The sequence below is a fragment of the Bos javanicus genome, chromosome X, assembly GCF_032452875.1.
Source record: "Bos javanicus breed banteng chromosome X, ARS-OSU_banteng_1.0, whole genome shotgun sequence".
In the NCBI taxonomy this organism is placed as follows: Eukaryota; Metazoa; Chordata; class Mammalia; order Artiodactyla; family Bovidae; genus Bos; species Bos javanicus.
In genome coordinates this window covers 16656870-16682864 of record NC_083897.1, presented here as the reverse complement: position 1 = coordinate 16682864, position 25995 = coordinate 16656870, and the positions used below count along the sequence as shown (strand labels likewise).

The 25995-nt window shown below is 43.2% G+C and overlaps 1 protein-coding gene and 1 long non-coding RNA gene across 4 annotated transcripts in view; one reads left to right on the top strand and one right to left on the bottom strand.

Annotated features, from left to right (window-relative positions):
- Positions 1–25995, top strand: part of HS6ST2 (heparan sulfate 6-O-sulfotransferase 2) — a 591504-nt gene that overhangs the window by 257258 nt on the left and 308251 nt on the right. The gene's annotated exons all lie outside the window — the stretch shown is intronic.
- LOC133242242 (uncharacterized) lies at positions 14312–14931 on the bottom strand. The gene is made up of 2 exons (XR_009734814.1): positions 14836–14931; positions 14312–14671 (listed from the first exon to the last, which is right to left on the bottom strand). It is a non-coding gene; the product is annotated as an uncharacterized LOC133242242 (long non-coding RNA).

Below are 25995 nucleotides of genomic sequence, written 5' to 3'. Positions count from 1 at the left end.
GGCTCAAAGATCTACAAAGGCATGAAGCTGAGGCCAATTGTGGCGCAGACATTCTGTGCTAAGGTAGATGCCTCATACTGGCCCTTTGCGCTGAGCTTTGGGTCCTGTCCTTTATCAGGAACATACTGATGAAGAGATGACAAGTAGCAGCTCTCAAGCAAACTCCATCAGTGTGATAGTGACGATGGCATTGGTTAAGTGAATGATCTCCCTTTGGATTTCACTGTGTGGATGCAAAAGGGCTCCCCAGGTGTCCAAGAGTTCTAAGAGATGAACTCTTGTAGCAGTGTGGCATCTAACAAGGGCCTGAGAACAGGCGAAGGTACCCTTTCCTGAAGATAGGGTATGTAGAGGGCCCAGTTTCAGCTGATCCTGTAGCAAGGAGGCCTCACTAGCTATGCTGAGCTTGTAGAGTGCTACTTCTGTAATCAAAGGCCAAATGGGCAGCTGGATATGGAGGGTCATAGATTCAAGACCTGAGATAGTCTATATTTCCAGGCCAGTCCAGCATGTACCCACATGTGCTGCACTAAGGTCATACAGCATTGGGCCAAGGTGGGCGGTTCCTCGTATCAGAAGCCCATGAGACTAAGGGCCATCATTGGTGGTACAGAAACTCCAAGATACACGAGAGAAAGCTGCTAAAGCTTGCACAGTGACAGAGTCTCAGGGGGTGCTAATAGGAGTGACCGTTCTATGGCAATTTAGGCAGATTATAGAAACTTTTGACATGGGGCGTCTCATTCAAGGCAGGCCTATTTGGAAGTTATCGACCAAAAATACTGTGTATATGATGAAATGTTTCCTCCAGAATCTATAAATGCCTAAAACATGTTGGGCTTGTTTTAACAGTATGGGTACTAAGAAGCCTAAAAGCTATTTCTCAACACTTTGAAGACTGGAGGAGTCCAGCACTTACCAAAGAGTTTTCAGCAACTTACCTGCATGGGGGGACTGTGTAGCATGTGTGTCGTAGGAATCTCCTCAAAGGGGGATGCCATCAGTGTGAGGTCCTAATTGTGTACCTGACGAAACCTAGAGCTGGTGAAAATGTTGCCTTCAAAGACTGTGAGATGGCAGGAGTGGACACTGCGCCATTGAGTAGACAGGTGACGGTGTATCGTTTCAGTTTGAAGCTGAAGGTTAAGTGTAGCTGAGAAGTTGAAATAGGCAGTGAAAACAGCATGCTAGCCAAATGTTTTGCTATGACTGAAAAGTATTTACCCGTTATTCATTGGAAGCAGTATTTTCAATTATATAAATGGACACCTAGTGAGTGGGGCCCTGACCCCAAAGGTACAAGTTCACACTTAGGCCCTGATCTTGTTTTACAGGTTTAAGATCAAGTAAAATGTGTCTGTAAAGTGCAGGAGTGGAGATAACCACACCCTCTCTAAATAGGTCTCCTATAATGGGTTTCAATCTAAGGCCCTGCTTGCATTGAGATTGAATCTTTTTAAAAACAACTGAGGTGAAAAGTGTGATTGTAACTAGGGGAAAAGGTCCATCGGGTCTCATATTTTGAAGGCTGACTATAGGGGCCAAAGACTTAATTTTATTACTGATTGGGTCAGAGCATCCATGTGCACTAGAGGCTATTTGGGGGTAATGGATGTTCTGGCTATGGGAAATACAGCAAGGCAATCATTCCAATGGTTAACGTTAGGTATATCTGTTTCTATTTCGTGTTCCTTTATTCACTTATTCCCTGGCTGTTTTTATCAGCTTGCCGACATGTGGGCCAGAAGAGGATCAGAAATTGATGAGAGGTAAAAACTCAATTGTCAAACTTTTAAAGTGGAATCTGGTTACTACACAGAGCCACCACCTCTCCATCACCCCTCTCTCCAGCTGGACCCCCCAAACAAACAGAAATACCACGTCCTTTTCCTCCTCATCAGTGGGATGAAATGTTCAGGAAGACATCCTCAGTGCTCAGAAATCTTCAGTCTGCAGTTCTCAGTCTTCACCCAGTCCTCAGTCCCAGTGTCTGAGTAAGTATGGACTGGCTGGTCTGGGCCCTAAACTGAAAGGACGCCTCCTCCCTCCCTCCTCACACACCGGACCCTTCCCTTTCTCCCCTCTCCATCATCAAAAAAACATGCACACGCATCTTTTTACTGCTTGTTGGTACTTTAGTCATCAACACCTGAGTACTTTGATCTGTGCAGAGGGGACCTTCGTTGTATGTTTGATCCCTGCACAAACGACTATTCTGCCTTTGCTTTTCCTGGACTGTAGCAGATTGCTCAACATCTTGGGATCCAGGTTGGCACAGGGGCTTACTTGGAGAATTGTTGGTAGAAGTGTGGTAAGAACTGTTGTTGGGAGAAGTGTTGGAGGAATCCTCTGTGATTTCTTCTTCTGCCATTGGCTGATTTTTATTCTTCTTTTTATTCTGCGGATGGTAGTAGAAGACCGGTATTGTTGACTTCGTCCCTTTCTTATTCCTGTCCTGATTCTGCTGAAGGGTTGATTATACCTTCCTCATGAGCTTTCATATCTGGTAAGAAAACAAAGTCATCCAGAAAGACATTAGTGAAGGAGGACTTTGAGACAATGGGTGTGCCTTGAGGAGGGTTTGTGCCATGCAGGGGCAGGGTGAGTCTTGGGTGGGGGATGAAGAGAAAGAACATGAGTAGGGTAATCTGACCTTCTCACTGTCCAAGCCATTTGACTGATCAGAATTCTCTGCCTTGCTCTAGCACTTGAAGTTTGTTCCTCCAAATTGACACTGTCTATCTCAATCTCTGACTCTTCCTCCTTCACTTCCTCAATTAGGTCTCCCATGTTGTAGCAACAGTAGCCTACACCAAGGCAGCCTGGTCTCTCTATATATACCTTCCCAGGACAATGAAGAGCCACAGCTTTCATTGGCCAGCAAGAAATTCCTCCGGCCAATGGTAGCCCTGACATGGCTTGACATCACAGGGCACCACCTTTAACATCCATGGGGGAGGGGCAGGGTGCAGAGGAGTCTAGGTGCTCTGGTTTGAGAAAAAGAGTGCTTCCTCAATAACCACTAGAGCCTTCCCAATTTGAATTTGCAGATTTCTTCATCTTGTCCAGGTCAACTCTTGTGGTGTACAAGTTAGGGAGCAAGGGTTCCCTCCAAACCATTATGATCATTATGTAGTGTCCTTCCTTGTCCCTTGTAGTACTCTTAATTTAAGGTCTATTTTGTCTGATATGAGGATTGCTACTCCAGCTTTCTTCTGCTTCCCATTTTCATGGCATATTTTTTTTTCAGTCTATATGTATCTTTAGGTCTCAAGTGGATTTCTTGTAGACAGCGTATATGTGGGTCTTGTTTTTGTATCCATTCAGCCAATCTCTGTCCTTTGGTTGGAGCATTTAATCTGTTTACATTTAAAGTAATCATTGATATATATGTTCCTATTGCCATTTTCTTAACTGTTTGGGGTTGATTTTGTAGATCTTTTTCTTCTCTTGTATTTCTTGACTAAGTAAGTCCCTTTTAACATTTGGTGTAAAACTGGTTTGGTGGTACTGAATTCTCTTAACTTTTGCTTGTCTGAAAAGCTTTTTATTTCTCCATCAATTTTGAATGAGATCCTTGCTGGGTTCAGTAATCTTGGTTGTAGATTTTTCCCTTTCAGCACTTTAAATATATCCTGCCATTCTCTTCTGGCCTGCAGAGTTTCTGCTGAAAGATCAGCTGTTAAGCATATGGGGTTTCCCTTGTATGTTGCTTTTCCCTTGCTGCTTTTAATATTCTTTCTTTGGGTTTAGTCTTTGTTAGTTTGATTAGTATGTGTCTCAGCGTGTTTCTCCTTGGGTTTATCCTGTATGGGAGTCTTTGTACCTTTTGAATTTGATTGACTATTTCCTTTCCCATGTTGGGAAAATTTTCAACTGTAATCTCTTCAAAAATTTTCTCCCAGCCTTTCTTTTTCTCTTCTTCTTCTGGGACCCCTATAATTTCAATATTGGTGTGTTTGGTATTGTCCCAGAGGTCTCTGAGATTATCCTCAGTTCTTTTCATTCTTTTTACTTTATTCCTCTCTTTAGAAGTTATTTCCACCATTTTATCTTCCAGCTCACTGATCCGTTCTTCTGCTTCACATATTCTGCTATTGGTTCGTTCTAGAGTATTTTTAATTTCAGTATTTGTGTTGTTTGTCTCTGTATGTTTATTCTTTAATTGTTCTAGGTCTTTGTTATTTGATTGTTGTATTTTCTCCATTTTGTTTTCAAGGTTTTTGATCATCTTTACTATCATTATTCTGAATTCTTTTTCAGATAGTTAGCCTATTTCCTTTTCATTTATTTGGACTTTTTTTTTCTAGTTTGTTTCTTCATTTGTGTAGTTTTCTCTGCTTTTTCATTATTTTTTAAAAATTTATTGTGTTTAAGGTCTCTTTTTCCTAAGTTTCAAGGTTGAATTCTTCTTCCTTTTGGTTTCTGCCCTCCTAAGGTTGGTGCAGTGGTTTGTGTAAGCTTAGTATAGGGTGAGATTTGTGCTGTGGTTTTTGTTTGTTTGTTTTCCTTCCGATTGCAAGGCTGAGTGAGGTTATACTCCTGTCTGGTGATGAATGTGTTTGTATTTTTGTTTGTTTGTTGTTTAGATGAGGCATCCTGCACTGGGTACTCTTGATGGTTGGATGATGCCGGGTCTTGTATTCAAGTGGTTTCCTTTCTGGAAATTCTCACTATTTGATACTCCCTAGGGATAGAGGACCCACTCCAGTATTCCTGCCTGGAGAATCCCAGGGACAGAGGAGCCTAGTGGGCTGCTGTCTATGGGGTTGCACAGAGTCGGACACGACTGAAGCGACTTAGCAGCAGCAGCAGCAGCAGGGATAGAGGAGCCTGGTCGGCTGCAGTCCATGGGGTCACTAGGAGTCGGACATGATTGAGCGACTTCACTTTCACTTTTCACTTTCATGCATTGGAGAAGGAAATGGCAACCCACTCCAGTGTTCTTGCCTGGAGATTCCCAGAGACAGGGGAGCCTGGTGGGCTGCCATCTATGGGAACACACAGAGTCGGACATGAGTGAAGCGACTTAGCAGCAGCAGCAGGGTTAGTTGTCTGGTAATCTAGGGTCTTGGAATCAGTGCTTCCACTCCAAAGGCTCAGGGCTTAATTTCTTGTCAGAAATGAAGATTCCACAAGTGGTTTGTTATGGCATTAAGTGAGATTAAAACAAATACCCAAAAGTAAGCAACCAAAGATGAGCCCCAAAGAAATGGAAGTTACAAAATCAGGCAATTAATTATTAAAATAATGAAATACACCCATATACATATATACCCATAAGCAATATCAAAACAGTTGAACAAAAATAAAATACAGTAGTTTGACCAGGTGAACAAAGGAAATCAAAAATTTTATTTACCAGTTAAGAACAAAACTAACTAAAGCACAAACTGGAAAACAAAACTAAAGCAAGTTGCCAAGTGCGGAATAAAGCAATGAAAACAAAACCAAAAAAATATATTGCGAGGAAAACAAAGAAAGAATAGACATGCAAAGTTCAATAGAGGTAGATGAAGAAGATTTATATACCTCAAAGATTAAATGCAAGGGCCAAAGAACAGTAGGAAAGGGAAACGAAGGAATAAATGTAGATAAAGTATAATAGGTTTTAAAAAGTTAAAAATAAAGAGAAAAAAAAAAAAAAAGAAAGAAAGCTCCACGGAACTGTAAAAGTCCAATGGAGAGGCAGAGGTTTATAACAACAATAAAAAGTGTGACTGAATATACACATATACATATACACTCATAAGCAAAATCGAAACAGTCCAACAAAAATAAAGTACAATAGATTGACCCAAAGGAAACCAAAAATTATATCTATCAGTTAAGAACAAAACTAACTAAAGCACAAACTGGAAAGCAAAACTGAAGCAAGGTGCCAAGTGGGGAATAAAGCAATGAAAATAAAATGAATAAATATGTTGAGAGGAAAGGAAAGAAAGAAAGAGTAGATATGCAAAGTTAAATAGAGGTAGATAAAGAAGATTTATATACACTAAAGATTAACTCCTAGGGGAAAAGAACAGTAGGAAAAGCACACAAAGGAATAAATGTAGGAAAAATAATGATAGGTTTAAAAAAATTAAAAATAAGAGAAAGAGAAAAGATGAAAAAAGGGAAGAAGAAAGAAAGGAAAAAGAAAACTCCACAGAATTGCAAAAGCCCAGCCTAGAGGCAGAGGTTTATAACAACAATAAAAAATGTGACTGCCAAAAAATAAAACTCAAACGCTTAATTAGATTTCATAGTGCCAATAAAATCAACATCTACAACAGAGGGGGAAAAAATAAAATTGGAAAAAAAAAAAGAAACAAAATCCAAAAGAATTTACAGAGCAAGTCAAAACATAAGAATAATAAATATTCTTCTTGAGCCACTGCTGTTAGAGTTCTTTCCTTTGTTGGGAGTCACAATCCACCTTACCTTCCTAGGATGCCCTCCAACACTGTGCTGGTCTCTGGACCTGTTGTGGGGGCAGCTCAGATTCCAATCTGGTCCTACTCCTGTGTATTCTAGCCTCCAGTGTCCACAGCGATGAGAACTAGTGCGTTTTCTTTTGTGGGAGCTCTCACTTTCCTTTTATATATTCCATAGACACAGAGTCTGCCTAGTTGATTGTGTCGATTTAATCTGCAGCTTGTACAGCTGCTGGGAAGGTTTTGAGTCTTCTTCCTGTGCCACACTGCCCCTGGGTTTCAATTGTGGTTTTATTTCAACCTCTGCATGTGGGTCATCCACTGGGGTTTGCTTCTGAGTCTGCTCTAGAGGACTTGGGTCTGCCCCAGTGAGGGCCAGGTGTGGAGGTGGTATAGTTGCTTGGATCACAGGGGTTCTGGCAGCACCAGGTACTCAGGGGAGTTGGCAGCTAGGGCAGCAGGAAATCTAGCGCTCTAGAAGAGTATGGCAACCAGTATTGGCCAATATGCTGTAGTATTCTTGTCTGAAGAACCCCGCTGACAGAGAAGCCTGGCAGGCCACAGTCCACAGGGTCGCAGAGTTGGACACAACCGAAGTGACCCTGCATGCATAGATGCAAGACTTTTTGCCTGTGGCAGCTCTGACCCAGTGAGGGTTGGGGGTGAAGGTGGTGCAGCTGCTTGGCTTGTGGGGACCCTGGTGGTGCCAAGCATGTAGGGACATGGACTGCCCCCACCACAAGAGTTATGGCCCTTTCAGAGTCTTTTTTTGAGCCTCTTGTAGCTAGTGATCGAAAGGCCTCTTTGGCCAGTCTTTCTCCATAGCTCTGCCGGTTCAGGCAATAGAGGGCTCTCTTACCTGGAGTCCTCTGTTGTTTGGCACATAGAGGGGACCCCTGGCTGGGGTCCTACTCTGTAGATCGGCATGTCAGGCACTTAAAGGGGCATCCTGGGTGGGGTACTACTCTGTTTCAGTGAGTCAGGTGTTTGATGGGCCAGCCTCTCTTGTTCAGCTGCGGATGCTGGTATCTAGGGGGAAAGGCTATGGTGATGGCTCTACCACCTACGCGTGACTCAGCAGTATCGCCTTGCTTCCATGGCTGCCCGCTTTTATCCACAGGCATTTCCCATGACAATCTCCCACCTTACATCCCCTTGATCTGTCTCTCCACAGTCAACAGCAGCCCTCGTGCTGGGATTGCTCCACAATCTCTAAACTCCAGCTCTCAGGTGCTGTGCCTTCCGAGGGACCTACAACCCTATCTGGGGTATGTATGGCTGCAGCAAGGACTGTTCTCATTCCATTTAGGGTGCCAAAGACCAGCCGTTTCACTCTCAGCCTTAAATCTTTCTCCTCTAACTCAGACAGTTGCCCTGATGTGGGGATTGGACCCCTGCTTCAGTTCCCCCACGCGTGGTAGACAGGTCCAGGCCTAATGACTGTCTTGTTTCTCCCCCTTCTTCCTTTGTGCTACTAAGTTTTCTGTGATTCTACATGTTATTTCCACTGGTCAGGTACTCCTTTCTGCTCTCAGCTGGTGTTCTGCAGGCACTTGTGTGTCTGAAAGTGTATTCCTGATGTATCCACAGAGAGATATGTACTCCACGTCCACCTTCTGCTCCATCGTCTTGTTCTCCCATCCGAGATTTCTTGTTTCTGAGGACCTTGACAATTTGGAGTTTTGTGTTTTCATTTTTGCATTAGATTCTGAGATGTTATTGATCTTATCGTGAAAAGTTTTATAAGTTTCTTCTTTCAGAGAACCTCAAACCAAGTTAGTAGTCACTGTTGTGGACCTCCCCATGGCAATGGTTGAATTAATCTCTTGGCTTTGTCACAGAGGTGACACACAAGTGTTACCCAACCAGTAACACTGAAGAAGCTGAAGTTGAATGGTTCTATGAAGACCTACAAGACCTTTTAGAACTAACACCCAAAAAAGATGTCCTTTTCATTATAGGGGACTGGAATGCAAAAGTAGGAAGTCAAGAAACACCTGGAGTAACAGGCAAATTTGGCCTTAGAATACGGAATGAAGCAGGGCAAAGACTGATAGAGTTTTGCCAAGAAAATGCACTGGTCATAGCAAACACCCTCTTCCAACAACACAAGAGAAGACTCTATACATGGACATCACCAGATGGTCAACACCGAAATCAGATTGATTATATTCTTTGCAGCCAAAGATGGAGAAGCTCTATACAGTCAGCAAAAACAAGACCAGGAGCTGACTGTGGCTCAGACCATGAACTCCTTATTGCCAAATTCAGATTTAAATTGAAGAAAGTAGGGAAAACCACTAGACCATTCAGGAATGACCTAAATCAAATCCCTTATGATTATACAGTGGAAGTGAGAAATAGATTTAAGGGCCTAGATCTGATAGATAGAGTGCCTGATGAACTATGGAATAAGGTTTGTGACATTGTATAGGAGACAGGGATCAAAACCATCCCCATGAAAAAGAAATGCAAAAAAGCAAAATGGCTGTCTGAGGAGGCCTTACAAATAGCTGTGAAAAGAGGAGAAGCGAAAAGCAAAGGAGAAAAGGAAAGATATAAACATCTGAATGCAGAGTTCCAAAGAATAGCAAGAAGAGATAAGAAAGCCTTCCTCAGTGATCAATGCAAAGAAATAGAGGGAAACAACAGAATGGGAAAGACTAGGGATCTCTTCAATAAAATCAGAGATACCAAGGGAACATTTCACGCAAAGATGAGCTCAATAAAGGACAGAAATGGTATGGACCTAACAGAAGCAGCAGCTATTAAGAAGAGATGGCAAGAATACGCAGAAGAACTGTACAAAAAAGATCTTCACGACCCAAATAATCACGATGGTGTGATCACTGACCTAGAGCCAGACATCCTGGAATGTGAAGTCAAGTGGACCTTAGAAAGCATCACTACGAACAAAGCTAGTGGAGGTGATGGAATTCCAGTTGAGCTATTCCAAATCCTGAATGATGATGCTGTGAAAGTGCTGCACTCAATATGCCAGCGCATTTGGAAAACTCAGCAGTGGCCACAGGACTGGAAAAGGTCAGTTTTCATTCCAATCTCAAAGAAAGGCAATGCCAAAGAATGGTCAAACTACTGCACAATTGCACTCATCTCACACGCTAGTAAAGTAATGCTCAGAATTCTCGAAGCCAGGCTTCAGCAATATGTGAACCATGAACTTCCTGATGTTCAAGTTGGATTTAGAAAAGGCAAAGGAACCAGAGATCAAATTGCCAACATCCGCTGGATCATTGAAAAAGCAAGAGAGTTCCAGAAAAACATCGATTTCTGCTTTATTGACTATGCAAAGCCTTTGACTGTGTGGATCACAATAAACTGTGGAAAATTCTGAAAGAGATGGGAATACCAGACCACCTGATCTGCCTCTTGAGAAATCTGTATGCAGGTCAGGAAGCAACAGTTAGAACTGGACATGGAACAACAGAGTGGTTCCAAATAGGAAAAGGAGTTCGTCAAGGCTGTATGTTGTCAACCTGTTTATTTAAATCATGTGCAGAGTACATCATGAGAAACGCTGGACTGGAAGAAAAAGATTCCTGGGAGAAATATCAAGAACCTCAGATATGCAGATGATACCACCCTTATGGCAGAAAGTGAAGAGGAACTACAAAGCCTCCTGATGAACGTGAAAGTGGAGAGTGAAAAAGTTGGCTTAAAGCTCAACATTCAGAAAACGAAGATCATGGCATCCAGTCCCACCACTTCATGGGAAATAGATGGGGAAACAGGGGAAACAGTGTCAGACTTTATTTTTCTGGGCTCCAAAATCACTGCAAATGGTGACTGCAGCCATGAAATTAAAAGATGCTTACTCCTTGGAATGAAAGTTATGACCAACCTAGATAGCATGTTGAAAAGCAGAGACATTACTTTGCCAACAAAGATTCATCTACTCAAGGCTATGGTTTCTCCTGTGGTCATGTATGGATGTGAGAGTTGGACTGTAAAGAAGGCTGAGCGCCGAAGTATTGATGCTTTTGAACTGTGGTGTTGGAGAAGACTCTTGAGAGTCCCTTGGACTGCAAGGAGATCCAACCAGTCCATTCTGAAGGAGATCAGCCCTGGGATTTCTTTGGAAGGAATGATGCTGAAGCTGAAACTCCAGTACTTTGGCCACCCCATGCGAAGAGTTGACTCATTTGAAAAGACTCTGATGCTGGGAGGGATTGGGGGCAGGAGGAGAAGGGGATGACAGAGGATGAGATGGCTGGATGGCATCATTGACTCGATGGACGTGAGTCTCAGTGAACTCTGGGAGTTGGTGATGGACAGGGAGGCCTGGCATGCTGCGATTCATGGGGTCGCAAAGAGTCGGACATGACTGAGCCACTGATCTCATCTCATCTGATCTGTGGCCACTGCTGAGTTTTCCAAACTTGCTGGCATATTCAGTGCGGCACTCTCACAGCATCATCTTTCAGGATTTGATATAGCTCAACTGGAATTCCAACACCCCCACTAGCTTTGTTAGTAGTGATGCTTTCTAAGGCCCACTTGACTTCACATTCCAGGATGTCTGGCTCTAGGTCAGTGATCACACCATCGTGATTATCTTGGTCATGAAGATCTTTTTATACAGTTCTTCTGTGTATTCTTGCCATCTCTTCTTAATATCTGCTGCTTCTGTTAGGTCCATACCATTTCTGTCCTTTATTGAGCCCATCTTTGCATGAAATGTTCCCCTGGTATCTCTAATTTTCTTGAAGAGATCTCTAGTCTTTCCCATTCTGTTGTTTTCCACTATTTCTTTGCATTGATTGCTGAAGAAGACTTTCTTATCTCTTCTTGCTATTCTTTGGAACTCTGCATTCAGATGTTTATATCTTTCCTTTTCTCCTTTGCTTTTTGCTTCTCTTCTTTTCACAGCTATTTGTAAGGCCTCCGCAGACAGCCATTTTGCTTTTTTGCATTTCTTTTTCATAGGAATGGTCTTGAGTCCTGTCTCCTGTACAATGTCACGAACTTCATTCCATAGTTCATCAGGCACTCTATCTATCAGATCTAGGCCCTTAAATCTATTTCTCACTTCCACTGTATAATTATAAGGGATTTGATTTAGGTCATTCCTGAATGGTCTAGTGGTTTTCCCTACTTTCTTCAATTTAAATCTGAATTTGGCAATAAGGAGTTCATGGTCTGAGCCACAGTCAGCTCCCGGTCTTGTTTTTGCTGACTGTATAGAGCTTCTCCATCTTTGGCTGCAAAGAATATAATCAGTCTGATTTCGGTGTTGACCATCTGGTGAGGTCCATGTATAGAGTCTTCTCTTGTGTTGTTGGAAGAGGGTGTTTGCTATGACCAGTGCATTTTCTTGGCAAAACTCTATCAGTCTTTGCCCTGCTTCATTCTGTATTCCAAGGCCAAATTTCCCTGTTACCCCAGGTGTTTCTTGACTTCCTACTTTTGCATTCCAGTCCCCTATAATGAAAAGGACATCTTTTTTGGGTGTTAGTTCTAAAAGGTCTTGTAGGTCTTCATAGAACCATTCAACTTCAGCTTCTTCAGCATTACTGGTTGGCGCATAGACTTGGATTACTGTGATATTGAATGCTTTGCCTTGGAAACGAACAGAGATCATTCTGTCGTTTTTGAGATTGCATCCAAGTCGTGCATTTCAGACTCTTTTGTTGACCATGATGGCCACTCCATTTCTTCTGAGGGATTCCTGTGCGCAGTAGTACATATAATGGTCATCTGAGTTAAATTCACTCATTCCAGTCCATTGTAGTTCGCTGATCCCTAGAATGTCGACATTCACTCTTGCCATCTCTTCTTTGACCTCTTCCAATTTGCCTTGATTCATGGACCTGACATTCCAGGTTCCTATGCAATATTGCTTTTTACAGCATCGGACCTTGCTTCTATCACCAGTCACATCCACAGCTAGGTATTCGTTTTGCTTTGGCTCCATCCCTTCATTCTTTCTGGAGTTATTTCTCCACTGATCTCCAGTAGCATATTGGGCACCTAGTGACCTGGGGAGTTCCTCTTTCAGTATCCTATCATTTTGCTTTTTCATACTGTTCATGGGGTTCTCAAGGCAAGAATACTGAAGTGGTTTGCAGTTCCCTTCTCTAGTGGGCCACATTCTGTCAGATCTCTCCACCATGACAGGCCCGTCTTGGGTTGCCCCATGGCTATGGCTTAGTTTCATTGAGTTAGACAAGGCTGTGGTCCTAGTGTGATTAGATTGACTAGTTTTGTGTGAGTATGGTTTCAGTGTGTCTGCCCTCTGATGCCCTCTTGCAACACCTACTGTCTTACTTGGGTTTCTCTTACCTTGGGCGTGGGGTCTCTCTTCACGTCTGCTCCAGCAAAGCACAGCCACTGTGCTTGGACGAGGGTTATCTCCTCACCACCGCCCTTCCCGACCTTTAGTGTGCGATAGCTCCCGATCATGGAAAAAACAAGAGAGTTCCAGGAAACATCTATTTATGCTTTATTGACTATGCCAAAGCCTTTGACTGTGTGGATCACAATAAACTGTGGAAAATTCTGAAAGAGATGGGAATACCAGACCACCTGATCTGCCTCTTGAGAAATTTGTATGCAGGTCAGGAGGCAACAGTTAGAACTGGACATGGAACAACAGACTGGTTCCAAAAAGGAAAAGGAGTTCGTCAAGGCTGTATATTGTCACCCTGTTTATTTAACTTATATGCAGAGTACATCATGAGAAACGCTGAACTGAAAGAAACACAAGCTGAAATCAAGATTGCCGGGAGAAATATCAAGTACCTCAGATATGCAGATGACACCACCCTTATGGCAGAAAGTGAAGAGGAACTACAAAGCCTCCTGATGAAAGTGAAAGTGGAGAGTGAAAATGTTGGCTTAAGCTCAACATTCAGAAAACAAAGATCATGGCATCCGGTCCCACCACTTCCTGGGAAATAGATGGGGAAACAGTGGAAACAGTGTCAGACTTTATTTTGGGGGGCTCCAAAATCACTGCAGATGGTGACTGCAGCCATGAAATTAAAAGACGCTTACTCCTTGGAATGAAAGTTATAACCAACCTAGACAGCATTTTCAAAAGCAGAGATTTACTTTACCAACAAAGGTTCATCTAGTCAAGGCTGTGGTTTTTCCTGTGGTCATGTATGGATGTGAGAGTTGGACTTTGAAGAAGGCTGAGAGCCGAAGAATTGATGTTTTTAAACTGTGGTGTTGGAGAAGACTCTTGAGAGTCCCTTGGACTGCAAGGAGATCCAACCAATCCATTCTGAAGGAGATCAGCCCTAGGATTACTTTGGAAGGAATGATGCTAAAGCTGAAAGTCCAGTACTTTGGCCACTTCATGCAAAGAGTTGACTCATTGGAAAAGACTCTGATGCTGGGAGGGATTGGGGGCAAGAGGAGAAGGGGACGACAGAGGATGAGATGACTGGATGGCATCACTGACTCGATGGACGTGAGTCTGATTGAACTCCGGGAATTGGTGATGGACAGGGAGGCGTGGCGTGCTGTGATTCATGGGGTTGCAAAGAGTTGGACACGACTGAGCGACTGAACTGACTCACTGAAAAGCTCAATTGTCAAACTTCAACAGTGGAATCTGGTTACTACACAGAGCCACCACCCCTACATCACCCCTCTCTCCAGCTGGACCTCCCAAACAAACAGAAATACCATGTTCTTTTCCTCCTCATCAGTGGGATGAAGTGTTCAGGAAGACATCCTCAGTGCCCAGAAGTCTTCAGTCTGCAGTTCTCAGTCTTAACCCAGTCCTCACTCCCGGTGTCTGAGTAAGTATGGACTGGCTGGTCTGGGCCCTAAACTGAAAGGGCGCCACCTCCCTCCCTCCTCACACACCGGACCTTTCCCTTTCTCCCCTCTGCATCATCAAAAAAACACGCACACACATCTTTTTACTGCTTGTTGATACTTTAATCATCAACATCTGAGTAGTTTCGTCTGTCCAGAGGGGACCTTCGTTGTATGTTTGATCCCTCTACAAACGACTATTCTGCCTTTGCTTTTCCTGGAGTTACAGCAGATGGCCCAGCATCTTGGGCTCCAGGGGGGCACAGGGGCTTACTTGGAGAATTGTCAGGAGAAGTGTTGGAAGAATCCTCCAGGGTTTCTTCGTCCTCCATTGGCCCATTTTCCTTCTTCTTTCTATTCTGCAGGTGGTAGTAGAAGACCAGTATGGTCGACTTCCGATTCTTATTTCTGTTCGGATTCTGCTCGAGGGTTGATTCTACCTTCTTCATGAGTCTTTGTATCTGGTAAGAAAACAAAGTCATCCAGAAAGACATTAGTGAAGGAGGATGGGAAGGAGAACTTTGAGAAAACGGGTGTGCGTTGGGGAGGTGTTTTGCGCCAGGCAAGGGCAGGGTGAGTCCCGGGTAGGGGATGAAGAGGAAGAACATGAGTAGGGTAATCTGACCTTCTCCCTGTCCAAGCCATTGGACTGATCAGAATTATTTGTCTTCCTTTCTGTGGAGCTTGAGGCTTCTTCCTCGAAACTGATGTCATATATGTCAATTTCTGGCTTCCGCTCCTTTTCTTTCCCAAATATGCCTCCCATCTTGTAGCAACAGTGGCCTACGCCAAGGCGCCTGGCCTCTTTATATACCTTCCAGGACAATGAAGAGCCACAACTGTCCGTTTGATTGGTCAGCAAGAAATTTTTCCAGCCACTGGTAGCCCTGACATTGTTGACATCACAAAGTGCCACTTATGAACCTTCATGGGGGAGGGGAGGCTGCAATGGAGTCCAGGTGCTCTGGTTTGAGAAAGGGAGTGCTTCCTCAACACCCATTAAAGAGCCTTCCCAATTTGATTTTCCACATTTCCCCATCTTTTCCAGTTCAGTTCTTGTGGTGTAGAAGTTAGGGAGCCAGTGTTCCCTCCAAACCATTGGTCATGGCCACCCCCATTCAGTGGTTAATTGTGTCATCTTCCAGATCTCATCACCTAGTATTTGGTGTTGTTTTTTTAAACAGTTTACTTTAGTAGTTTTAGATTTGCAGGATATTTGTGAAGAGTATTTTCGTATACTCCACAACCAATTCCCTTTATTACCATTGTACATTAGTATTAAACATTTGTTCAACTTAGTGAACCCACAGTGAAAGAGTATTATTAACTTAAGTCTGGACATTATCAGATTTCCTGCAGTTCAGTTCAGGTCAGTTCAGTTCAGTCACTCAGTTGTGTACGACTCTTTGTGACCCCATGAACTGCAGCACACCAGGCCTCCCTGTCCGTCGCAAATCTGGGAGTTTACCCGAACGCATGTCCATTGAGTCGATGATGCCATCCAACCATTTTATCCTCTTTTGTCACCTTCCTCTCCTGCCCTCAAGCTTTCCGAGCATCTGGGTCTTTTCAAATGAGTTAGCTCTTCGCATCAGGTGGCCAAAGTATTCAGTTTCAGCTTCAACATCAGCTCTTCCAAGGAACACCCAGGCCTGATCTCCTCTAGGATGGACTGGTTGGACCTTCTTGCAGTCCAAGGGACTCTGAAGAGTTTTCCCCAAGACCATAGTTCAACAGCTTCAATTCTTCGGCGCTGAACTTTCTTTATAGTCCAATTCTCAGATCCATACATGACTACTGGAAAAACCATAGCCTTGACTAGATGGACTTTTGTGGACAAAGTCATGTCTTTGCTTTTTAATATGCTGTCTAGGTTGCTCATAACTTTCCTTCCAAGGAGTAGTGTCTTTTAATTTCATGGATGCAATCACCATTTACAGTGATTTTGGAGCCCCAAAAATAAACTTAGCCACTGTTCCACTGTTTCCCCATCTATTTGTCATGAAGTGATGCGACCGGATGCCATGATCTTAGTTTTCTGAATGTTGAGCTTTAAACCAACTTTTTCACTCTGTTCTTCCACTTTCATCAAGAGGCTCCTTAGTTCTTCTTCACTTTCTGCCATAAGGGTGCATCCTATGCTTATCATTGTTCTAACATGATATCAGGAGTTTTACATAAACTGTTACATTCAATCCCAGAATGACTCTAAGATATAGATACATGCTATCATCGTTCCCATTTTACAGATGAGAAAACTAAGTGGTAACAAAGTTAGGAAACCTACTCAAGGTCAAATAACTTTCAGGTGGTGAAGCTATAAATTGAGATGGGACTTGAAATCCTGTGGTCCCAAATGCTCATCTAGATGCTGTTATATTCCCTCTGCTACAACCCTCGTCTCAGTCATCATCAGATCATGCCTGTGTGCTGCCAAGATCCTGAGAGTCCTCTGTTCCTACAGAGTTCACAACATTCAGTGAGCTTTCTAAAACATAAATCAGACTGCATGACTTTATCAAACCATCTAGCAGCCCTCCACTGCACATAAGATAAACTGCCTGTTCTTACCCCACAAGTCCCTACGAGACCTCATCTCTGCCTCTCCAGTGTCAGTCTTCTCTCTCTGCTCTGCTCCTCTCTGACTGATTCCAATTTACACTCCACCTTTGGCAATTCCTCAGCACACTGTTCTTATTCTTGCTTCATGACGTGGCAACTTGCTATTCTACCTAAAATGCTCTTCTTCCAAATATTCACACAACTGATTATATCTCATTCTTTAAATCTTGTTTCAGATATGAACTCCTCAGAAAAGTTTTCCCCATACCCTTTAACCAAAGCAGCTCTCCTCTGCCTCACGCCAATACCACGAACCAGTACGTTGCCCATGAAAATAGAAATTACTTGATCACAGAAGTATTGACTTTATGTCCTTCACTGTAAGTCAAGAACCAAGTACACTATCTGACACATCCTAGGCACTCAAGACATATCTGTTTCCTGAAATACTGGTATCTTTCTTAAAGTGCCATACTCATATGTGTATAAATACAAACACACACATGCTTTTGTGAAATATGGGAGCTTGATGTCATCTCATAGAAGTGTATTGTACACCCCTCCCCCAATTTTCATCTCAATGTCAAGACTAATGATGCCACACATACACCACAAAAATATGAAAATGATTCTTACTCATATAATGAGTTAATGCATCCAAAATAGAATGCCCAAAAAAGGCAAAAAATAGTAACCGTGCAGTGATGGGTCATTAGGCGATTGTGATTCTTTCACTCTATAGATGTAGGTATGGATGTACATTCAATGAAAACATCAAGTTCTGCACCTTAAACGTATGCAATGTTTATTTGTTCCTTTTAGCTCAATATAATTAATAAACAATGGCATCTATCTCTATTACAATTACCCATGATATTTGTTTGATAACCAAAGAATTCCATGCTTCCTTTAATTTGTACTTGATTATGAAAACCACTGTGGCCCCTGCATGGTGAGAGCAGTAAAGGTGGTGAGTGTTCCATTGAACATCTTGTTCAGGAGATAGTATTTTGTGTTCTGAAAAGCAAAATGAGTCTCTGGGTTTCTTTTATTGTGTAGAACTCCAAAGAGGGTAAGGAGTGCCATGGTGAGACACTGTACTGTGGCTTTAATATGTGTAGAAAATGTGTGACCTTGATTTGCATTTTGAGTATAATTTATTGGGAGACAAGAGATTGCGTGAGTTCTTAACCCTAAATGAGACAACCCTGGAGAAGAATTGTTTGACTTGGTCATAATAGGCAGTCAGCCCAGTGGCAGTGGCTCAAAGATCTACAAAGGCATGAAGCTGAGGCCAATTGTGGCGCAGACATTCTTTGCTAAGGTAGATGCCTCATACTGGCCCTTTGCGCTGAGCTTTGGGTCCTGTCCTTTATCAGGAACATACTGATGAAGAGATGACAAGTAGCAGCTCTCAAGCAAACTCCATCAGTGTGATAGTGACGATGGCATTGGTTAAGTGAATGATCTCCCTTTGGATTTCACTGTGTGGATGCAAAAAGGCTCCCCAGGTGTCCAAGAGTTCTAAGAGATGAACTCTTGTAGCAGTGTGGCATCTAACAAGGGCCTGAGAACAGGCGAAGGTACCCTTTCCTGAAGATAGGGTATGTAGAGGGCCCAGTTTTAGCTGATCCTGTACCAAGGAGGCCTCACTAGCTATGCTGAGCTTGCAGAGTGCTACTTCTGTAATCAAGGCCAAATGGGCAGCTGGATATGGAGGGTCATAGGTTCAAGACCTGAGATAGTCTATATTTCCAGGCCAGTCCAGCATGTACCACATGTGCTGCACTACGGTCATACAGCATTGGGCCAAGGTGGGCAGTTCCCTGTATCAGAAGCCCATGAGACTAAAGGCCATCATTGGTGGTACAGAAACTCCAAGATACATGAGAGAAAGCTGCTAAAGCTTGCACAGTGACAGAGTCTCAGGGGGTGCCGATAGGAGTGACCGTTCTATGGCAATTTAGGCAGATTCTAGAAACTTTTGACACAGGATGTGTCATTTAAGGCAGGCCTATTTGGAAGTTATCGACCAAAAATACTGTGTATATGAGGAAATGTTTCCTCCAGAATCTATAAATGTCTAAAACATGTTGGGCTTGTTTTAACAGTATGGGTACTACTGCCGCTGCTGCTAAGTCGCTTCAGTCGTGTCCGACTCTGTGAGACCTCATAGACGGCAGCCCACCAGGCTCCCCGTCCCTGGGATTCTCCAGGCAAGAACACTGGAGTGGGTTGCCATTTCCTTCTCCAATGCATGAAAGTGAAAAAATAAAGTGAAGTCGCTGAGTCGTGTCTGACTCCTAGTGACCCCATGGACTGCAGCCCTCCAGGCCCCTCCGTCCATGGGATTTTCCAGGCAAGAGTACTGGAGTGGGGTGCCGTTGCCTTCTCTGAGTATGGGTACTAAGAAGCCTAAAAGTATTTCTCAATACTGTGAAGACTGGAGGAGTCCAGCACTTACCAAAGAGTTTTCAGCAACTTCCCTGCAGTGGGGGGACTGTGTAGCATGTGTGTCATAGGAATCTCCTCAAAGGGGGATGCCATCAGTGTGAGGCCCTAATTGTGTACCTGACAAAACCGAGAGCAGGTGAAAATGTTGCCTTCAAAGACTGTGTGAGATGGCAGGAGTGGACACTGGCCACACTGAGTAGACAGGTGACAGTGTATTATTTCCGTTTGAAGCTGAAGGTTAAGTGTAGCTGAGAAGTTGTTGAAATAGGCAGTGAAAACAGCATGCTAGCCAAATGTTTTGCTATGACTGAAAAGTATTTACCCGTTATTCGCGGGAAGCAGTATTTTCAATAATATAAATGGACATCTAATGAGTGGGGCCCTGACCCCAAGGGTACAAGTTCACACTGAGACCCTGACCATGTTTTTCAGCTTTGAGATCAAGTAAAATGTGTCTGTAAAGGGCAGGAGTGGAGATAAGCACACCCTCTCTAAATCAGATCAGATCAGATCAGATCAGTCGCTCAGTCGTGTCCGACTCTTTGCGACCCCATGAATTGCAGCACGCCAGGCCTCCCTGTCCATCACCAACTCCCGGAGTTCACTGAGACTCACGTCCATCGAGTCAATGATGCCATCCAGCCATCTCATCCTCTGTCGTCCCCTTCTCCTCCTGCCCCCAATCCCTCCCAGCATCAGAGTCTTTTCAAATGAGTCAACTCTTCGCATGAGGTGGCCAAAGTACTGGAGTTTCAGCTTCAGCATCATTCCTTCCAAAGAAATCCCAGGGCTGATCTCCTTCAGAATGGACTGGTTGGATCTCCTTGCAGTCCAAGGGACTCTCAAGAGTCTTCTCCAACACCACAGTTCAAAAGCATCAATTCTTCGGCACTCAGCCTTCTTCACAGTCCAACTCTCAAATCCATACACGACCACTGGAAAAAACCATAGCCTTGACTAGACAAATCTTTGTTGGCAAAGTAATGTCTCTGCTTTTGAAAATGCTATCTAGGTTGGTCATAACTTTCCTTCCAAGGAGTAAGCGTCTTTTAATTTCATGGCTGCAGTCACCATCTGTGGTGATTTTGGAGCCCAGAAAAATAAAGTCTGACACTGTTTCCACTGTTTCCCCATCTATTTCCCATGAAGTGGTGAGACCGGATGCCATGATCTTTGTTTTCTGAATGTTGAGCTTTAAGCCAACTTTTTCACTCTCCACTTTCACGTTCATCAAGAGGCTTTGTAGTTCCTCTTCATTTTCTGCCATAAGGGTGGTGTCGTCTGCATATCTGAGGTTCTTGATATTTCTCCCGGCAATCTTCATTCCAGCTCGTGTTTCATCCAGTTCAGCGTTTCTCATGATATACTCTGCATATAAGTTAAATAAACAGGGTGACAATATACAGCCTTGACGAACTCCTTTTCCTATTTGGAACCACTCTGTTGTTCCATGTCCAGTTCTAACTGTTGCTTCCTGACCTGCATACAAATTTCTCAAGAGGCAGGTCAGGTGGTCTGGTATTCCCATCTCTTTCAGAATTTTCCACAGTTTACTGTGATCCACACAGTCAACGGCTTTGGCATAGTCAATAAAGCAGAAATGGATGTTTTTCTGGAACTCTCTTGCTTTTTCTATGATCCAGCGGATGTTGGCAATTGGATCTCTGGTTCCTCTGCCTTTTCTAAAACCAGCTTGAACATCAGGAAGTTCATGGTTCACATATTGCTGAAGCCTGGCTTGGAGAATTTTGAGCATTACTTTACTAGTGTGTGAGATGAGTGCAATTGTGCAGTAATTTGACCATTCTTTGGCATTGCCTTTCTTTGGGATTGGAATGAAAACTGACCTTTTCCAGTCCTGTGGCAACTGCTGAGTTTTCCAAATGTGCTGACATATTGACTGCAGCACTTTCACAGCATCATCTTTCAGGATTTGGAATAGCTCAACTGGAATTCCATCACCTCCACTAGCTTTGTTCGTAGTGATGCTTTCTAAGGCCCACTTGACTTCACATTCCAGGATGTCTGGCTCTAGGTCAGTGATCACACCATCATGATTATCTGGGTTGTGAAGTTCTTTTTTGTACAGTTCTTCTGTGTATTCTTGCCATCTCTCTTAATATCTGCTGCTTCTGTTAGGTCCATGCCATTTCTGTCCTTTATCGAGCTCATCTTTGCGTGAAATGTTCCCTTGGTATCTCTGATTTTATTGAAGAGATCCCTAGTCTTTCCCATTCTGTTGTTTCCCTCTATTTCTTTGCATTGATCGCTGAAGAAGGCTTTCTTATCTCTTCTTGCTATTCTTTGGAACTCTGCATTCAGATGTTTATATCTTTCCTTTTCTCCTTTGCTTTTTGCTTCTCTTCTTTTCACAGCTATTTGTAAGGCCTCCGCAGACAGCCATTTTGCTTTTTTGCATTTCTTTCCATGGGGATGGTCTTGATCCCTGTCTCCTGTACAATGTCAGGAACCTCATTCCATTGTTCACCAGGCACTCTATCTATCAGATCTAGGCCCTTAAATCTATTTCTCAATTCCACTGTAAAATCATAAGGGATTTGATTTAGGTCATACCTGAATGGTCTAGTGGTTTTCCCTACTTTCTTCAATTTAAGTCTGAATTTGGCAATAAGGAGTTCATGGTCTGAGCCACAGTCAGCTCCTGGTCTTGTTTTTGCTGACTGTATAGAGCTTCTCCATCTTTGGCTGCAAAGAATATAATCAGTCTGATTTCGGTGTTGACCATCTGGTGAGGTCCTAGTATAGAGTCTTCTCTTGTGTTGTTGGAAGAGGGTGTTTGCTATGACCAGTGCATTTTCTTGGCAAAACTCTATCAGTCTTTGCCCTGCTTCATTCTGTATTCCAAGGCCAAATTTCCCTGTTACTCCAGGTGTTTCTTGACTTCCTACTTTTGCATTCCAGTTCCCTATAATGAAAAGGACATCTTTTTTGGGTGTTAGTTCTAAAAGGTCTTGTAGGTCTTCATAGAACCATTCAACTTCAGCTTCTTCAGCATTACTGGTTGGCGCATAGACTTGGATTACTGTGATATTGAATGGTTTGCCTTGGAAACGAACAGAGATCATTCTGTCGTTTTTGAGATTGCATCCAAGTCGTGCATTTCAGACTCTTTTGTTGACCATGATGGCCACTCCAATTCTTCTGAGGGATTCCTGCCCGCAGTAGTAGATATAATGGTCATCTGATTTAAATTCACCCATTCCAGTCCATTTCAGTTCGCTGATTCCTAGAATGTTGACATTCACTCTTGCCATCTCTTGTTTGACCACTTCCAATTTGCCTTGATTCATGGACCTGACATTCCAGGTTCCTATGCAATATTGCTCTTTACCGCATCGGACCTTGCTTCTATCATCAGTCACATCCACAGCTGGGTATTGTTTTTGTTTTGGTTCCATCCCTTCATTCTTTCTGGAGTTATTTCTCCACTGATCTCCAGTAGCATATTGGGCACCTACTGACCTGGGGAGTTTCTCTTTCTGTATCTAAATAGGTGTCCTATAATGGGTTTCAATCTGTGAAGGCCCTGCTTTCATTGAGATTGAAGCTTTTTAAAAACAACTGAGGTGAAAAGTGTGATTGCAACTACAGGGAAAGGTCCATCGGGTCTCATATTTTCAAGGCTGAGTATAGGAGCCAAAGACTGAATTTTATTACTCATTGGGTCAGACCATCCATGTGCAGTAGAGGCTATTTGGGGGTAATGGATGTTCTGGCTATGGGAAATACAGCAAGGCAATGATTCCAATGGTTAACGTTAGGTATATCTGTTTCTATTTCGTGTTCCTTTATTCACTTATTCCCTGGGTCTTTTTACGAGCTTGCCCAAATGTGGGCCAGAAGAGGATCAGAAATTGATGAGAGGTCAAAACTCAATTCTCAGACATCTAAAGTGGAATCTGGTTACTACACAAAGCCACCACCCCTCCATCACCCCTCTCTCCAGCTGGACCCCCAAAACAAACAGAAATACCACGTCTTTTTCCTCCTCATCAGTGGGATGAAGTGTTCAGGAAGAAATCCTGAGTGCTCAGAAATCTTCAGTCTGCAGTTCTCAGTCTTCACCCAGTCCTCAGTCCCAGTGTCTGAGTAAGTATGGACTGGCTGGTCTGGGCCCTAAACTGAAAGGACGCCTCCTCCCTCCCTCCTCACACACCAGACCCTTCCCTTTTTCCCCTCTGCATCATCAAAAAAACATGCACACACATCTTTTTACTGCTTGTTGATACTTTAATCATCAGCATCTGAGTAGTGTGGTCTGTCCAGAGGGGACCTTCGTTGTATGTTTGATGTCTGCACAAACAACTATTCTGCCTTTGCTTTTCCTGGAGTTACAGCAGATGGCTCAGCATCTTGGGCTCCAGGGGGGCACAGGGGCTTACTTGGAGAATTGTCAGAAGTGTTGGAAGAATCCTCCAGGGTTTCTTCGTCCTCCATTGGCCCATTTTCCTTCTTCTTTCTATTCTGCAGATGGTAGTAGAAGACCAGTATGGTCGACTTCCGATTCTTATTTCTGTTCGGATTCTGCTCGAGGGTTGATTCTACCTTCTTCATGAGTCTTTGTATCTGGTAAGAAAACAAAGTCATCCAGAAAGACATTAGTGAAGGAGGATGGGAAGGAGAACTTTGAGAAAACGGGTGTGCATTGGGGCGGTGTTTTGTGTCAGGCAAGGGCAGGGTGAGTCCCGGGTAGGGGATGAAGAGGAAGAACATGAGTAGGGTAATCTGACCTTCTCCCTGTCCAAGCCATTGGACTGATCAGAATTATTTGTCTTCCTTTCTTTGGAGGTTGAGGCTTCTTCCTCGAAACTGATGTCGTATATGTCAATTTCTGGCTCCCGCTTCTTCACTTTCCCAAATATGCCTCCCATCTTGTAGCAACAGTGGCCTACACCAAGGTGCCTGGCCTCTTTATATACCTTCCAGGACAATGAAGAGCCACAACTGTCCGTTTGATTGGTCAGCAAGAAATTTCTCCAGCCAACGGTAGCCCTAACATTGTTGACATCACAAAGTGCCACTTATGAACCTTCATGGGGGAGAGGAGGCTGCACTGGAGTCCAGGTGCTCTGGTTTGAGAAAGGGAGTGCTTCCTCAACACCCATTAAAGAGCCTTCCCAATTTGATTTTCCACATTTCCTCATCTTTTCCAGTTCAGTTCTTGTGGTGTAGAAGTTAAGGAGACAGTGTTCCCTCCAAACCATTGGTCATGGCCATCCCCATTCAGTGATTAATTGTGTCATCTTCCAGATCTCATTACCTAGTGTTTTGTGGTTTTTTTTTTTTTTTAGAAAAACATTTTTGCTTTAGATGTTTTAGACTTCCAGAATAATTGTGAAGAGCATAATCTTACACTCCATAGCAAATTCCGCTTATTAACCTTGTGTGTTACTATTGAACATTTGTTCAACTTAGTGAAGCAACAAGGAAAGGATATTATTACCTATAGTCTGGACTTTATCAGGTTTCCTTGGTTTTTACCTAATGTCCTTTTGCTGTCCCAGTATCCCATCCAGGATGACACTAAATTTAGTCCTCCCATGTTATGCCTTGTCAGGTTCCTCTTTGCTGTGATACTTTTTTAGATTTCTTGTTTCTAAGTTCATTTCATGGTCTGCAGCAAGCCAGGCTTCTTTGTCCATCACCAACTCCCAGAGCTTGCTCAAACTCAAAGTTGGTGATACAATCCAACCATCTCCTCTTTCGTCCCCGTATGCTCCTGCATTCAATCTTTCCCAGCACCAGAGTCTTTTCAAATGAGTGAGTTCTTTACATCACTCATATATTTTCAGCTTCAGTATCAGTTCTTTAAAGAATATTCAGGACTTAGTTCTTTTAGGAATGACTTCTTGGGTGCCCTTGTAGTCTAAGGGACTCTCAAGAATCTATCAAATACCACAGTTCAAAAGCATAAATTCTTCAGCTCTCAGTTTCTTTACAGTCCAATTTTCCCATCCATACAATGGCAACCCACTCCCATATTCTTGCCTGGAGAATCCCAGGGACGGGGAAGGCTGGTGGTCTGCCGTCTATGGGGTCGCACAGAGTCGGCCACGACTGAAGTGATTAGCAGCAGCAGCAGCAGCGCATCCATACACAACTACTGGAAAAACCATAGCTTTGACTAGATTAAGGTTTATAGGCAAAGTAATGTCTCTGCTTTTTAATATGCTGTCTAGATTGGTCATAACTTTCCTTCCAAGGAATAAGCGTCTTTTAATTCCATGGCTGCAGTCACCATCTGCAGTGATTTTTGATCCCCAAGAATAACGTCTCTCACTGTTTCCATTGTTTTCCCCATCTATTTTCCATGAAGTGCTGGGACTGGATGCCATGATCTTCATTTTCTGAAGGTTGAGTTTTAAGCCAAATTTTCACTCTCCTCTTTTAGTTTCATCAGGAGGCTCTTTAGTTCTTTGGTTTTTGCCGTAAGAGTGGTGTCATCTGCATATCTGAGGTTATTGATATTTCTCCCAGAAATCTTGATTACTGCTTGTGCTTCATCCAGCCTGGCATTTTGCATGATGTACTCTGCATAGATGTTAAATAAGCAGGGTGTACAATATACAGCCTTGACATACTCCTTTCCCGATTTGGAACCAGTCTGTTGTTCCATATCCAGATCTAACTGTTTCTTCTTGAACTGCATACAGATTTCTCAAGAGGCAGATAGGGTGGTCTTGTATTCCACTCCTTTAAGAATTTTCCACAGTTCATTGTGATCCACACAGTCAAAGGCTTTGGCATA